At 45.4% G+C, this 18022-nt stretch overlaps 1 pseudogene; it reads right to left on the minus strand.

Annotated features, from left to right (window-relative positions):
- Positions 1-18022, minus strand: part of LOC129162424 (uncharacterized) — a 297886-nt pseudogene that overhangs the window by 262707 nt on the left and 17157 nt on the right.

The raw sequence follows: 18022 nt of genomic DNA on the forward strand, positions 1-18022 counted from the left end.
TATATATATATATATATATATATATATATATATACTCCACTAAGTTGTAATCAACTGATGCATCTAAAATGCATCTCAATAATTCAAATTTTGATCTCAATTACGATCTGGGTTTTAAATGATCATTAAAACTGACTGAGCCGATTGTTAGCTCCTCCCTCATGCTTACTCTTGCGCTGCTCTGAGTGGCAAATCAAGCGCAGCTCTCACAGCTCCAACCACTTTCCATTTTAGTGTGAGATGCAAACACGTCTCAAACAAGTCAGAAGACCTGAGGAATTCTTGGCAGAAGTTGTTTTGAGAGGAGAGGAGAGGATAATGGATGCAAAATGTAAGATGTAGGAGCCATATGTGTTGTTTTCATTTTCTTTCTGCATACTTGACAGGAGGCTTGGCATCATTTGATTGGTCAATTGATTGTGGAAGCACCAGCCTACTTAAGCCAACACAGATTAGACTCAGGTGTTGCTGTAATGGGACAAACAGTTATTTACTATGTGGCAAGGACTGTGGCTGTGTGTAACGGGCTCTGCGGACTGTCATTGAGGCAAGTAACACATTCAGTACGTTTACATGCAGCCAATATCCGGCTTATGATCGGGTTAAGGTCGGTATTCGGGTTTCTGAGTTGATCAGAATAACCCGTTTACAAGCATAAATAAAAAGAGTTACCCCTAACTTGCATAACCCGATTTAAATGCGGACGTTGGGGTAGCGTCAAGACGTATGGACTACGTCCAGACGCAATATGCCTCATTTCCGGTTCTTCTTGTTCCGGTATCCGTGAAAAAAACAACATGCTTCCCAGTTCGGAAGAGATAGCGACCGCGTTTGTTTGTGCTTTAGTTTCTTCGTCACTCCAAAAGTGTGGTGCTGTGCCGCGACTTGCCATTTTGCTCCCAACTTGTTGTTTACTTCGGTGTTCTGGCACATACACAGGGGTGGACATTAACTTCAAAACCAACCGGCCAGCCGGGCCGGTAACTCTGAATATTTACCATCCCTGCCAAGAATCTACCGGCCCCGCTGGTCAGCTGCCAAAACGAGTCAAAATAACAACTGAACCGTTTTAAATGTAATAAACCTTTATTTTGTACACACTCACAAACATAATAACGTATTCAAGTTTGAATTTGTTTGTTCCCTCAACAAAACTCGATTTTGTCGTCACATACTTACGGCATACAACGCAGTACATCACCAACTCTGCTTTGCTGTACTCGAGCCATTGGCTGTGTTCGAGATGAGCCAGTTCTGCGCAGATTAGATCACCGGTGATCGGCGAGCAGTGCATGCGGTTAGATTTGTGTCCGAATTGACGCCGACTTGCTCTGACGTCATGCCTACGTAGGCAATGATAACCTTGTGAGATCAAGGCGGCCGCAGATTTTGGAGCAAGGCGCTGCAGTTGCTCTCCCTCGGCTGCAAAACCTAGAGGATGACGGGAAACGCCTGGCTCTCACCTGATCTAAGATCTGATTGGTTCATATTTTGATCCAAACATACGGTGGTAGAACATAAAATGTTAGTTGGTCACATGTATTCTGTAAATCATGTTACGTTGATGATGACAACTATATAGGCCATAAGGAGAAATGTGTTTTGTGTTCTTTTGTCACGTTTCCTATGAGCACACTGAAGCTACAGCTGCTAACCTTTACTTATTATTACAGCCATGTCTCCATATACAATATATGATATCCACAAGCACGTGAGGATGTGTTTCAGCTGCTAACAGGCACCAGAAAAGCCATCGTCACCCCCGAGCTACACATACAGGGAAAGCCATAGGTTCTTTTTCTTTCTCTCTCTCTCTCTCTCTCTCTCTCTCTCTCTCTCTCTCTCTCTCTCTCTCTCTCTCTCTCTCTCTCCCTCTCCCTCTCCCTCTCTCTCTCTCTCTCTCTCTCACACACACAGACAGAGGAAAAGAGCTGAGAAAAGGCAGAGGAAAAGGAGGAAAAACTACAGCTGAGCCGAACTGAGCAGCGGCCAAATTTCGTGAGCGATTCGCTTCTCGGCGCTTCCGCGGCCGGTGTGTCCCCGGTGTAACGCCGGCTTTCAGCCACTCCCCTTGCTGCTTCCGTCTGCTCTCATCTGCTTTCCAGGCGAGGCGCAGCTCAACTCGAACACAGCCATTCTCTGCGCCTCCCGTCTTCTTTAAACCGCCAAGAATCATTCCACCTACGCACACGCTTCTCTGCTTCATACCGTTTCGAACTGTCTCGCTTCTCCTCACCAGTTTTAAAGCGTTTTGCCAGAGATTTCATCAAGAAATCCCATCCCTGTGGTGGCGCGATCTTCCTGCGTGCTTGTGTGTTTCTAGCGTGGGTCCACTTCGTCTTTAATAGTGAACTTATAGTTCACGTGACTATAACTAGAATCGTGCAGTACGTGCACAGAGGCGCGCAAGTTCACGCGTGCGAAACGAAAACGGCGGCTTCCTACAGGGCGGGGCCATGATGTAGGTGAAAGCCGGTGTGTAAATGACAAATAAGGCTTGAGCGCCACCCGGGCGGTAAATCGTCAAGTATTTACCCCCCGACGAGAAAATTTAGCGCCATTGGCGCTCGGGCGCTTTAAAGGTCCACCCCGATACAAGACATCTCGCTACTCAAAAGACCAAGATTCCTTGCGAACAGAGCATGCGCAGAACAGACGCTTTGATGGGGATATCTCGATATGCGTTTACACGATCAAACATTCGGGTTAGAAAAGGGTTACCCCAGGTGTAGTAACCGGGTTTTTAAAAACCCGGTTATGAGCATATCCGGGTTTTTGGCGGTGTTTACAAGGACCTGCTGAACCGGGTTATTGTGAATATTCAGGTTTTAAAAGGGTTACTGGCTGCATGTAAACGCACTGATTCATTTGAAACCCTTTAACTGCTGTGAATGGATCATGGACATTTTTGGAAGAAGACAAATAATACACATCATCGGATATAAACACAAGCTGCAATTCTTTTAAACACACGCAAAGACCACCACCCCCATCAGTAACCAGTAGTGCCAGTGTATAGTTCGGTATTTTTCCTGTACTTTCTCCCCCATTTTTAGTCCATGCTCCATTGAGGTAGCTGGCAAGGCAGAGTTGGGCCAATATCGTGATTCTGGATGCTGATTGGCTAGGGGACGGAATTACGGGTTTCTCCAGAGTTCTGCCCCCCACCACCCCCACCCCCGCGCTTTTCAGGACGCACCGACAGGGGGCAGCAACCCTAAACACCGACGAACAACTGTACAGCAACTGCTGATAAAATTTACTGAAGCCGCCCATACCTCTCGCATGCAAATAAAACCCACCCCGCGAGAATTCTATTCGAGCCAATATGCACTGAGATAAACCACACTTTGAGAGAAGTCTTAATCTCACCTGGACTCCTGCTCGTTTACCCCTTTTCCTCCGATGTTTTCTCGGGATCAGATAAACATCACTGGAGGCGTTCAGGTAGGAATCAGCGTTTGGCTGCGGGCCAGCGCGCTGCTCACGTAAACAGACATGGAGGTAATTATTCGGTGCATCTTGGGCGATTGCGGACAAACGGAATGACAAGAGTCTGGTAGACGGTAGCCGGGACACTACCAAAGAGGATCGCGGACAGAAGCAAGGCGACAAGGAGAAGGTAAGTAGAGAAAAGTTTGAAAACGTGATCGGTGACCGCCGCTAATCCAAGCACAGGCACCATCCCGCTACCAACCCGAATATGGGAAAGGGAGATTAGAATGCTAATTGAGTAATAAGTATAATCTGATCTCATGTTTATAAAATGATGACATCAAACAGACAAAAAATAAGAAGTTATGGAAAAATTCTGGTATTTTAAAGACAAAGGGGAAAATGTAAACAAACATTATGATTACAAAATATCAAATTGTAGACACAAACTGATGACATTTTCCTGATATAGAGGGTTTAGTTAGTTAACACGTTAAAAAAAATACTGCGATAATAATGAAAACCATGATAACTTTGGTCACAATAACAGCGAGGTTACATTTTCACACCGTGACAACTCTATTATGTTCTAGGGATGCACCGATGGATCGGCATTTGATCGTAATCGGCCGATAGCGCCCCTATCGGTTTTGATCGGAGTTTTCAAAATAGATCAAAGCAGACCGATCAGGTAGGGTTGTCACGGTAACCAGTGTAGCGGTAAACCCCGGTAAAAAAAAAAGTTGACAATAATAATTGTCTTGTTTTTTAAAAAACTATATTATCTTGGTGGATCACCGTGGCTGTGGTGTAGGCGCGGTGACCCTTACCAGCCACCGTATCATCTGCTGAAGTTGCTGGCGGCACATGCGCGCTTTGTTGTTTACAACCAAAACTTTCTTGAAGCTAAAGCTGAAATAATGGTCAAAGGGTGACCATCACCCACAACTCTACAGTCAACGCAGGGCAAGCTAACGTTAGCGTTTTAGCTAAAATGCGTGATCCGAGGATTTGGGTTGAGGGAGAATGCAACGAGTCTCTATATAAAGCAGCCGCAGCAGCCGCTACTTGCATATAAACCATGTCGCGGACACCCCCATGTTGAAATGACGCTATGCATTACGGGACTCCCAGGGGCAGATAAGAGTTGGTCTCTATCCGAGAATAATTATGAATTTAACAATGATTACTGCCTGATGACATTTTCCCCACATCTGCAAAGCTCACTGGAACACAAACCGAGGACAATATTTTCCTGATATAGGGTTTATTAGGCTGAAAGAAGACACCACGTCTCACCTATTCTTAAAACGCTTCACTGGTTGCCCATTAAATTCAGGATCAATTATAAAATTTTACTTCTCACGTTCAAATCCTTGAACGGTCAAGCGCCTCCCTATCTGTGTGATCTCCTTCATTACTACCACCCTCCTCGAGCTCTTAGGCCTGAAGATCAACTCCTCTTAACTGTCCCTAAGGCACGTTTGAAGACTCGTGGGGAAAGGGCTTTTTCAGTCTGCGCCCCAAAGTTATGGAACTCATTGCCACTGCAGGTTAGGCAAGCTTCCTCTATCGCCGTCTTTAAATCTCGTCTGAAGACCCTCTACTTCACTTACGCATTCGATCCCTAATTCCATAACTCCTTAGCTCATCCATTGTCCCTCCTAGACAATTCAATTTTAATTTTGTGTTTTTATATTCTGGTTTCATTTGCTTTTACTGTTAATAGTCTTGTTTTTATTTCTTTTGCTCCTTTTTAAATTTTCCATCTACCTGACTATTTTAACTTGTGTTTTCTTGCTTGTTTTTTGTGCAGTGCTTTGTATGGTTGTAATGCCGTGTTGAAAGCGCTATATAAATAAAGTGGTATGGTATTACTCAAGTAAGGGTAAAAAGTATCTGATTAGAAGGCTACTTGAGTACTGAGTATCATCTGATCTAATATTTGTAAAATGACGACATCAAACAGACATAAAATAAGAAGTTATGGGCAAATATTGGTATTTTAAAGACTAAAGGGAAAAAATGTAAACAAATGTAACGTGAGGAAATATGGGTTTTCTGTGCCAAAGGCTGCATTTGCCCGGCTGGGTCAAAAGCTGGGTCGCGCAGAACTTTCACCCACAGATAAAGACCTTCCCCGCCAGCGAGTCTGCAGCAAACCACAACATCCAACACCTGCAGCTTCCCGAAGAAGGAGTTCTCACAAAATCTAGTCATAACAAAAAAAAGTCTTAAACTTCCTTTTCTTTATATTAAATGTTAAATAATCATTTGATCATTTTGCTCATTATAAATGTGTTTTAATCAAATGAATGATTATTATGCTTTGGGTAATCATAATGAACTATAATGAATCAATACTTAATTAAATAATGTGTTGGGAGATGTTTGGTGATGACCTTCACACTCGCTCACACAGGTCTGCATTCACAGTAACTCCAAAACACATTTGCTCTGACACACAAGTTTGCTTTGGGAAGAGAAGTGGCTTTTGGTAAGATAGTCAGTTCATGTTTCAGTTCGAGTTTGACAACGAGAGAGAGAGGACGTGGGAACAAACGCCAACGGGGAACGGAGCCGCCGGCTCCTGTCCCCCCCCCTCCACGCTATTCCTGTCAAGCCAGACAGGATAGCTGAAACGCAGCCAGCTACTGCAGACTTGTCCAGAGTCTTTGATTTCTGAGTTAATTTAAACTTGAGAAAGCGCATCTGCGAACGCGTCAACAACGTGTACCGGGGGGCAACTCTGGACTGGATCGTCAGCACACCTTTGTCTCCTCTGCCAGCCAAGGTGTCATCTGGAGCACACACCCTCCTGGGATCCGGGTCTGAAAAGGGGGTCCTCGTACGGTGAGGCAGACACGACAGATAGCAATCTGATGCATCTTTTCTGATAAGAACTAAGTTTATGTCAAACCATCATTTTCACTCAGAGACACCTTTCTCCCCCTGAAGCAACCTACATCTGCACACACGCATCCATAATCACATCACATCAACTTGTCTTTTCATTGAACTGAAACACAGACCCACGGATAAGATTGTCAGTTTATCGATGAAAACAACCTTTGAGTCTTCTTAACACTATAAAATTTGGTTATTAATTTATTAAAATTAATATTACGAATTAATATGTAGAATGGTTCCTCTTTAATAAAAGAGCCATAAACCATTACACTACACAAACAACATAATTACAAAATAACACATTTTAGGCAAAATTTAGACACAAACTGAGGACAATATTTCCTGACATACAGGGTTTATTTAATTGTGTGAAAATGTAGCACGTTTTAAAAAAAATACCGCGATAATACCGAAAACCGTCGTAATTTTGGTCACAATAACCGTGCGGTTAAATTTTCACACCGTGACAACCTTAATACAGACCATTTTAGATTATGTTACATTTCCTTTATTTCCAGATTATGTAGTTTGTAGCACTCATTATAATGCTGTAGAAAATTTCTGGCCAATCCACGTGATTGGTATCGGTGACCGGTATCGGTGATCAGCATTCTTTGATATCGGTATCGGTGATTGGCAGCAAAAAGCCTGATCGGTGCATCCCTATTATGTTCCAGTCATGAGTCATTTATATTTAAGTATGCTAATGTTTCTTGCATTGCATCGTGGGAATTTTGGGCAAGAAATTATGTATTTTACTTATAATTTGGTTGGTTTACTTACTAATTGTGACCACTTACAAAACATTACAATCAATGTATCAAAATATGATTATGAATCACTAAAGAAGCAAGCCATAACCAATTATAGTGGAATGCAGTTTTGTTTTTTTACCGCGGCACCAGCGTTAGATCCAAACGTAAAATATAGTCAGGATTCTAAAATTAACTCTAAAGTTAACGGGTAACCAGTGCAGAGACGTTAGAATAGGAGTGATGTGAGCTCTTCCGTTTGCTCCAGTTAGGAGCCTCGCTGCAGATTTGCCTTTTATTTGACTAAAGTCGTCACATAAAAGGCAGCCCTAAAATAAAGCTGATTTGCCTAAAATGAGCAGTTTCAAGAAGTCCCTTATTGTGACATCACAGTAAGGAAAACAAGCATAGCACCCCCCCTCACCTGTTGACCCCGGAGCAGCAGCAGCTCTGATCTCAGCCTCAGGAAACAGTGACAAAAGGAGTTGGTGTCTGTCTGGTTCTGCTTCATCGTGGTCTCTTTCCTCACCAGCAGGAGTCACAAGGGAGGTCACCGTCTCCTGCTTCAGTACACACTGCTCTTCATGCGGACTGATGCAGAGCTCCTCTTGTTTTACTATCTGCAAAGGTTCTGGCTCATCCTGCTCCACTTTCATCTGTGGAGGTTCTGGTCCCTCCTGTAAAGGTTCTGCTTGTTCCTGCTCCAAACTGGAGGTCCTCTCCTGGTTCCAGAGCTGCTGGTCAGTCAGAACCTCCTCATCTGTCCTGACATAATGCAGTGGGAGTTCTGGACAGACAAACAGACCAAACAAAAAGCTGAGTCATGTGACAATAAGAAAGCACACTTCACTTGAACCATCTGATGCATCTGAAGATGTTTTAGAAAACAATGAACTCTTAACCTGTGTGTGTGTGTGTGTGAGTGTGAGTGTGTGTGTGTGTGTGTGTGTGTGTGTGTGTGTGTGTGTGTGTGTGTGTGTGTGACTGGACTGACTCGTTTAACAAGTCTCTGATTGTAGAACATCAGCTGGAAACGTTCACCAAGTCTTTAAAGTTTGTCTCTTTTAAACTGATTTAGTGGAGTTCCTGAAAATGAAAACTTCCTAAAATCCCTGAAATGTTATTGATTTGTTTCTCTAAAGTGGAACAAAGTTTACCGCAGACTGATTTCAGCTCAGTTGGGTCAAAAAGCTTCAGAACAGCAAACGGATCCAAGCAGACTGTCCTGAGATTGTGTCCTCAGTAAACCCACATGAGTCCCGCCGCTGTTTCATACCTATTCTGTGTAAGTTGATCTGTGGTTTCCAGATGATCTCCAGCAGTCTGCGCTGACGATCGATCTCTTCCTCGTAGCGGACGATGGTTTTTTCAAACTCGGAGAAGATTTCTGCAGCAGCAGCAGTTAGCCGCTCTCTGATCACCTCTCTCAGAGACTGAGCTGAAGACATTGTTGCTGCAGAGCCTCAGAGGTTCCCCTCACACACCAGCACAGCAAGCTAGCGCTGGTAGCTAACAGCAAGCTAGCTCTGATAACAGCTTCCGGTCATGTGGCAGCGTGAAGGCGCGTTAGCGCCACCTACTGGACTGGAGTTGGACCAGCAACAACAAGGAAGAGATGAAGGTGTGGATCACAGGTTCAGGTCAAAAGGTGACAGAATGAGACTAATAACAGTGGAAAGAGAAACTGTTGAAGACCTGAGGGAAACGATCAACAGAGCAGATTTAGCTGGAATCACACAGCTGCAGGTTTTTAGGGACAAAGAAAACTGATCCATCTGTTACTGGAATTCAACAATCAGTTATCTGGAGGAACAAATTATTTCATCCCTCCTGATGTTCTTAGTTCAGTTCAGTTTATTTATAAAGTGTTAGATGGGAAGAGAGAATAGAGAGGATGTAAAGCTGTTTTCACTCAAGGGCGGACGATAGCCGTGAACTATCAGGGTCAGTGTTTAATGCCACCATTAGTTCTGTTTTACACACTCCAGTCCCCTCTCTTCCCTCTTAACACTCCACACATCACATCCTGTTAGCGGCACCTTCAAAATAAAAGAGTTTGGTGGCAGGAGAATCTCATCTCAGCTTTATGCGGATGATAGGGATGTACTAAAGGCCCCAGTTCTCCTTTCTATTCTGTTCAGTTGTTCACCTGTAGTTGCTTAGAGTGACCTGTAGATGTCACCCCACCACTTTGGATGGGAGAGGTTTTGGACAGGTGGATACGTTGGTGAGATCTATATGAGTGTGTTCGCTCCCACTTACCAGCAGAGAAGTGGTCATTTCGTGAGAAGTGTGCGTTACTGAGCAACAGACCACACACACACCCACCCCCACACCCCCACACACACCCGTACCTAAACTTGTATGTAACACCTGCTCCTCCGACAAGCCTGTTACCTTTGACTGTGTGGAGGCAATACAAGCGTTTAAACCATCCTGGGTGTCTTCTGCGTCTTCCTGAATCGCCATCCGGGCCTAGAGTAGTGTTCTGGCCGACACTCCGGGGAGTGGCAGCTGCAAACTGGAATCAACACCTTACAGTCTTCCCTTCCGTGTTATCTACTCAACACTAGTGGTCTTTCGTGCCGGATGTATGCTGCTTCTACCCTAACAGGATGGATAACATTCAGAACTTCTCAGCTCTTGGTGCGCGCCCACGGCGTAATGTACGTCGTCCCCTACGTTATGAAGCTTATGAGACTGACTTCCCCTGGCTTGGTGCAGGTTACCGGGAGGAAAGTGAAATAGGAGGTGATGCCCGTTCTTCCCACCATCCGCCGTCTGACCCCTCTGAAAACCGCTCATACAGCCAAATCACACCAATGAGAGCAGAGTTGGAAGATGTACAACGTGAAAGGTTCCTGTTATAGCAATCACATGACCAGATGAGAGCTGGGCTGGCTGCTTTCCAGGCACTTCATGCTAGTTTGCTGCAGCTGTTGGACCGTGCGGAGAGTCTGCAGCTCAATCCACCGACCAGAAGCCCTGCTGTTCATCTCCAGCCACCCCCTACTGAGGAGGAAGAGGACTGACCTCTACCACCTCCTCTGGTTGCATTCATGGAGGAACCTGTCCCCAGTCAAAGCCCAATCACAGACCGCATCGACACGATGACGAAAGAGCTTCAGGCTCTGAAGAGGGAGTCTATGACTGCACAGGAGGGCCGGATCATTCCCCCACCTGAATCTAAGCCGAGGTTCACGTCTCCTCAGCTAAGGACCATGTACCCTCCAGCGCCGCCTCCAAGTGGACACCTCCCTCCATTGCAACCACTGCCAGCTCCGACTCCGTCCCCATCCACTCCTTTCTCTGCCTCCCAGATGCATAGGCCCTTTGGCTTGGCTGCGGCCCCGGATATGAACTACAGGGGGCCTCGTCAATCTGTGGGACAGTGTTTCTGTGTTGACAACCTCCTTCAGAGTGTACCAACCCCTGAAGAAGCTCAGGACCTACTGGACCGGCTAAGAGCCTTCCTGACTTCTGCTGGATTTGTCCTTCGCCAGTGATTCAGTAATGAACCCAGCACCATTGGCCACCTACCTGAAGACCTCAGATCCACAAGTGCAGGACTTTGGCTCACTCAAGACAAATCAGACACCTCCGAGCCAACTCTGGGCCTTAGCTGGCACTTCCCCACGGACACTTTGGGTGTACAAGCACCGCAAAGTCAGTTATGGCGCCCCCACTATGCGGAGCATTTATAAGGTTCTCGCAAGCCAGTACGACCCACTTGGCTTCATCCTACCGTACTCTACCCGAGCCAAGATGCTGGTGAGGCGCCTTTGGGATCAACAGAGGGGGTGGGATGACCCGCAGCTTCCACCAGAACTGCTACAGCAGTGGGAAACCTGGGAAGAGGAGTTGTCATTCATTGCACAAGTCCTGCTTCCTCACCCTTATCTCCCAAAGCACATCACGGAGTCAGTCAGTGAGAGAGAGATTCACATCTTCTGTGAAGCGTCGGAACAGTCTTATGGTGCAGTGGCCTATATGAGAACAGTGACGGGTGATGGCAGCTCCCATCTGGCCTTCCTGATGGCCCGCTCCAGTGTTGCCCCTAAACGCATTCTCTCCATACCAGACTCGAACTGTGTGGTGCCCTCTCTGGAGCGCACCTCTCCCGTCTCCTTAGAAATGAACTCACCCTGGACATGGAGAGAATAGTGCTGTGGTCTGACTCCACCACTGTACTCACCTGGTTGAGGTCCGAGTCATGCCACTTCAAGGTCTTCATCGGCACCCGCGTGGCTGAGATACAGGAAATAACTCAAGTGCACACCTGACGCTATGTGGATTCAGCCCAGAACCCCACGGATGATATAACCCGTGGGAAGACCCTTTTGGAACTGGCCAGACCCAACAGATGGAGTCAAGGGCCTCCTTTCCTGCTCCTAAGTCCAGAGCAGCATCCTCCAGAGCCGAGCGGCACCCTGGCTGAGCCACCAGGCTCATCTGAGCTCCGCAAAGAGACCTTTTGTGGAGTTTCTACCACCTTTGACCCCACCACCCCGAACTTCAGCGGATATGACACCTGGGTGGAGCTGCTGGAGGCGGTTATTACGCAGTTGCATGGGGCGGCTGGAGGCGGGGGAACTTCATCAGCTCAGGACTATATTCAAGCAGAGAAGCACGTTTTGAGAGAAGCTCAAAGGGAGAGCTTTCCTGAGGAGTATCGGCTTCTTAAGCAGGGGAAGTCTGTCCGTGAGATTCGGCGCACTCATTGGATCCTGAGAGGTAGGGAAGCGGTTAGGTGTTTCCAGAGGACCTGTCTTGAGTGTCGCAGATGGAAAGCCTGACCAGCGGTTCCCAAGATGGCTGACCTGCCAGTGGCACGCCTTCGCCTTTACAAACCTGCCTTTTATTCGACAGGTATGGACTGTTATGGACCCTTTGAGGTCAAAATCGGGCACCGTGTGGAGAAAAGGTGGGGCATCATTTTTAAGTGCCTTACTATCAGAGCGGTCCACCTTGATGTCCTGACCTCCATCGACACAGACGCCTTCCTAATGGCACTTCGTCGATTCGTTGCCAGGAGAGGGACCCCAGCTGAGTTGTACTCAGACCAGGGAACCAACTTCCGTGGTGGAGAAAGGGAACTCCAAGTAGCTTTCACGGCCATGACCGCTGACCTGCAGAAGCTCCTGGCTCCCCAGAAGATCGTCTTCCACTTCAATCCACCAGCGGGTCCTCATTTTGGGGGAGTGTGGGAGCGGGAGATTAGATCTGTCAAGACGGCGCTCTACACTACAGTAGGATTTCAACCCCTACAAGAGGAGGTCCTCCGTACGGTCCTTGTGGAGGTGGAGGGCATTTTAACCTCCAAATCACTAGGATATGTCCCGTCCGACATCAGTGATCCTGATCCAGTGACCCCCAACTGTTTTCTGATGGGACGGCCTGATGGGACGGCCTGATGGGGCGCTTCTTCAAGTTGTTTAACCTAAAGAAGAGCTCCTGAGTCGCCGCAGATGGAAACACTCTCAGGTGCTGGCTGACCACTTCTGGTCTCGATTTATCCGACTGTACCTTCCAAGCCTACAGCTTCGCCCGAAATGGCAGTCATCCCCCTCGGATGTCACCGAAGGTTCGGTGGTGATGATCATAGATCCTCAGCTACCCCGCGTTTCCTGTCTCCTGTGTCGCATCTCCAAGGTCGACCCCAGTCCCGATGGGCACATCGGGTCTGCTGACGTCAAGGTGGGAGACAGGACCTTCACCCGACCTGTGGCGAGGCTGGTGGTATTGCCTGCCCTCCCGGACAAAGACAAAGGACAGTCACAGTGACTTTATTAGAGAAGTTACCTTTTGTTGTGAGCAAATGTACTTCATACATTTGGGGCGGCTGTACAAAAGGCCCCATAGTTGTGAGTTCTTTCTATTCTGTTCAGTTGTTCACCTGTAGTTGCTTAGAGTGATCTGTAGAGGTCACCCCAACACTTTGGATGGGAGAGGTTTTGGACAGGTGGATACGTGGGAGAGATCTATATGAGTGTGTTCGCTCCCACTTACCAGCAGAGAAGTGGTCATTTCGTGAGAAGTGTGCGTTACTGAGCAAAAGACCACACACACACCGACACACGCACACCCACACACACCCGTAACTAAACTTGTATGTAACACCTGCTCCTCCGACAAGCCTGTTACCTTTGACTGTGTGGAGGCAATACAAGCGTTTAAACCATCCTGGGTGTCTTCGGTGTCTTCTTCCTGAATCGCCATCCGGGCCTTGAGTAGTGTTCTGGCCGACACTCCGGGGAGTGGCAGCTGCAAACCGGAATCAACACCTTACAGTCCTTCCCTTCCATGTTATCTACCCAACAAGGGATGTCCCGATCCGATCACATTATCGGAAACGGCCCCGATCACGTGGTTTCAGACTGATCGGGACTCGGGATTTACTTCACGATCCAAGCCCCGATTCGGAGTCGGATACTGGGTTCAAATTACTGGAGAGCACCTTGGTTCTCCTTAAAGGTTGTCAGGCTCCCCTGATGCCCTTAACTTACACACCCAGAAGGAGCACAAAAGAGATCCAGTTTCTACCTTTATTATATTATTTATATGGACTCAAGAGTAGTGGGGATTCTTTTGAGCAGAGCGGCAGGCAGACCGCTGATTATTCATGAACTCCAGCTGCGTTCTGCACACGGCCACAGTAACATTTTCTAAGTTTCTAAGTGGTATCACCAAAAAATATACATATAACACACAGTCATTCGTGTCCATTCATTTTCTCTCTGGTAAGTTCTGTCTGTATTTGAGCATGACGTTTGGACGCGCTCGCGCTGCAGCACTTGTCACTGGCGCAGCCGAGCAGCGCGGTGCACACTCCGCTTTTTTTGCGGTCAACAGATCAATTTGATCTGCTAGTTAAAAAGTTATTTGTGAGGTGAAAAAGAAGGAAGCAGGCAGAAGTTTTTCTGGAGGACTGGGAGATGCAGGAAGATCAGAGACAGACAGAACAGGAAGATAGGAAAATAAAAAACAAGAAAACAAAACTAAGTTCTTAAAAAAATAAAATGCAGGTAGATTGATTCCACTACACGTTGGTACCTGTATAAAGCAATAATTTATCAGCATGTAGTATTTATATTGTTGATACAATTCGGATCATCGTCAAAACTCTGTCCCATGCCCAAGGACATACCTAAGCATTTTGGGGACCGAGGCAAAATAGATCCTTGCCAGGTATTTTAAATTTGAAGTGCTACAGTGGGGCAAAAAAGTATTTAGTCAGCCACCGATTGTGCAAGTTCTCCCACTTAAAATGATGACAGAGGTCAGTAATTTACATCATAGGTACACTTCAACTGTGAGAGACAGAATGTGTAAAAAATCCATGAATTCACATGGCAGGATTTTTAAAGAATTTATTTGTAAATCAGGGTGGAAAATAAGTATTTGGTCAATAACGGAAATTCAACTCAATACTTTGTAACATAACCTTTGTTGGCAATAACAGAGGTCAAACGATTACTATAGGTCTTTACCAGGTTTGCACACATAGTAGCTGGTATTTTGGCCCATTCCTCCATGCAGATCTTCTCGAGAGCAGTGATGTTTTGGGGCTGTCGCCGAGCAACACGGACTTTCAACTCCCTCCACAGATTTTCTATGAGGTTGAGGTCTGAAGACTGGCTAGGCCACTCCAGGACTTTCAAATGCTTCTTACGGAGCCACTCCTTTGTTGCCCGGGCGGTGTGTTTGGGATCATTGTCGTGTTGGAAGACCCGGCCACGTTTCATCTTCAAAGCTCTCACTGATGGAAGGAGGTTTTGGCTCAGAATCTCACGATACATGGCCCCATTCATTCTTTCCTTAACACAGATCAGTCGTTCTGTCCCCTTAAGCCGGGCGTACACTGTGCGTGTTGGCGCAGCCATGCTGAATATGAGTTGGAAACCGGCATCGGAGGACAAATAGACACACAGTCGTATTTGCGTTTGGCCTGCAATTTTTTATTTTTGTGAATGAGCAGCCCTTTTATTTCTCACAGGTGTGTAGCTCCGCCCACAACCCGATTCCAGGTCAATTAAGAACACAAATGGAACAAACAAATCAAAACAGTCAACACCCCCACTTGTTCTTAAATTGGCAAAATACATTCCAATACATCAAACACAAACAAAACTCTTCAAATGCCAAATATAAACATCACAAACTTATCCATCCTTGTTTTGGACATAGGTTTGGTGAAAACATCTGCTACCATTTCCTCTGTAGGACAGTAATGAATGGTTATTTTCCCATCGCTGAGTACAGATCGAACAAAATGATATCGTATATCTATATGCTTACAGTGTTGGCGGCGGACTGGGTTTCTTGAAAGGGCAATAGCACCTTGATTATCCTCAAATATAGTTACAGGTGAGTATTCCACTCCATCGTTCATTCCAGCAAGCAACTGTACAAGATAAAGACTTTCCTGAACAGTAGCCGACAAAGCCATGTATTCTGCTTCGCATGTGGATAAAGCCACAGTGGATTGTTTCTTTGACTTCCAGGAAATAACAGGCCCACTCTGAGACAAAGTAAAACAGTAGCCAGTGACACTGCGCCTGTCATTCTGGTCTGCTCCCCAGTCCGCATCTCTATAGGCCTCAAGTTTCAGATTGACCTTAGGTTCCTGTTTTCTGAAACACAGTTCCTGGTCCACAGTGCCTTTTAAATACCTCAACACATGTTTAGCTGCAACCCAATGTTGTAGTTTCGGTTCAGACAGATATTGTGATAATTTACTGACAACATAACTTAGATCTGGTCGAGTAAATGTCATTAGGTAAATTAAACTGCCAACCACTTCTCGATATATTTTTGAGTCAGCAGGTTCACCCTCACTGTCAAACTTTATTTTCATTTCACATGGTGTTGACCTTGGCTTACAATCAGTCATGTGAAATCTTTCCAAAATCTTGGTAATGCATCTCTTGGTTCATTTTTATTTCTCCTTGTTTCTGGGTAAAGTCAATGCCAAGGAAATGTCTCAGTTTTCCTAGATCTTTCATTTTGAATTCTGCTCCCAGCATTTCCTTCACACTTTTGAGGATTTGACAATCACTTGCTGCAATAATAAGATCATCAACCCAAACTATCAATATGACCTCTTCATAACCATTCAGTCTACTGTAAACACAGAAATCTGCTGTATTTTGGACAAAACCATTTTTAACAAGAAAATCATGAAGCATTTTATTCTAATTTCGTCCTGACTGCTTCAGACCATACAATGATTTGTTGAGCTTGCACACCAATTCCTCTCCTGTCCTAGACTTGACCTCAAATCCTTCAGGTTGTTCCACATAAACCTCACAGTCTATGGGGGCATGCAGATATGCAGTTTTGACATCCATCTGATGAAGATCTAAATCATACTGAGCTGCAAGCTGCATCAAAACACGTAATGACGTCATATCAGCAGTGGGTGAGAAGGTCTCATTATAATCAGTACCATACACTTGATTATAACCTTTTGCCACAAATCTGGCCTTGTATGTTGTCTCAACAGGATTTTCTTTAACAGTATAAACCCATCTACCCCCCACTGCTTGTTTACCTTCAGGTAGGGGCATTAACGTGTACGTGTCATTCTGTAGAAGAGAATCAATTTCATATTTCATAGCCCTAGCCCACTGTTCTGATTTTGAAGAGCTCAATGCCTCCTGTAGTGTCTTAGGGACATCACATGCCACACGATAACAATAATCCACATTCATCACCTGATCATCAGACTTTGCTTGATAATCACAGTCAGTATAAAACTGAGGTGGTCTTCTCTCTCTCTTTGGATAACGAGCAATGTCACAACCCTCACTTTCACCTTTAATGCTGACATTGGAATCACACATCTCTGTTTTCATCTCTTGGGGGACTACATCGGTCACATCAGGTGTTGGAACTGTCTCCGCTCTATTCCTATGTTGCAAATGTTCATACATGTCTTCGTCTGTCTGAGTGTTACATTCCTTTGTTTGTTTTGACACAAACTTCACCAACCGGTTCCTCAAAACTTTACCAGTGTCTGGGAAGAAAACCAAAAATGCAGGGCTGTTTTTGTCGTAGCCTACAAACATGCCCTTTTCACATCGTGGGTCCAACTTTCTTTTATCTTGTTTGTAAACAAAACACTCTGAGCCAAATGCTCTCATTTTAGACAGGTCTGGTGTTTTCCCAGTTAGCAGGTAGTATGGAGTTTGTCCAAGACGTCTGTTATAGCACCTATTTCTGATTATAGCAGCAGTCTGTACTGCATATGTCCACAACTCTTTAGGTAGCTTACTCTCTATCAGCATGCATCTTGCCATCTCAAACAAGGTCCTCCATGCTCTTTCTGCAGTCCCATTCTGATGGGGTGAGTAAGGAGCTGAGGTTTCATGTCTGATGGCATTCTTGCTGAGCAGTGATTGAAACACCGACGATGTAAATTCTGTTCCATTATCGGATCTTATGCATTTGATTTTTCCATAAGGGGCAACATCAGCAATGAATCTCTCTGTAGCTTTAACAGTATCATTCTTAGCCTTAAGAAAATAAGTGAACATGGCTCCTGAATAGTCATCTGTGAACACAACAGCAAATCTGAATTCATCTTTACCTGCTGGCTCTATCGGCCCAGCCAGGTCAGTGTGAACAAGTTCAAGCACTTCTTTAGCCTTCTCGTCTAGATTTGTATTTCTACTTTGTGCAAACTTTCCGTTTATACATACTTCACATTTCTGATCAGCTTTCTTGCTTTCCCCTTTTATTTTCATACCTTTTGTGACATTTTCTAATTTCAGTATGTCATCATAATTACAGTGACCCAATATTGTATGCCACGTCTGAACATCATAACACACATTGCATTTATCAACTTTACTTTGCAGAGTACTTAGATAGAATAGTCTGCCATGTGTGCTAATTTCAAAAGTCATACCGTTTTTATGGAT

Source organism: Nothobranchius furzeri, chromosome 2, assembly GCF_043380555.1.
Source record: "Nothobranchius furzeri strain GRZ-AD chromosome 2, NfurGRZ-RIMD1, whole genome shotgun sequence".
NCBI lineage: Eukaryota > Metazoa > Chordata > Actinopteri > Cyprinodontiformes > Nothobranchiidae > Nothobranchius > Nothobranchius furzeri.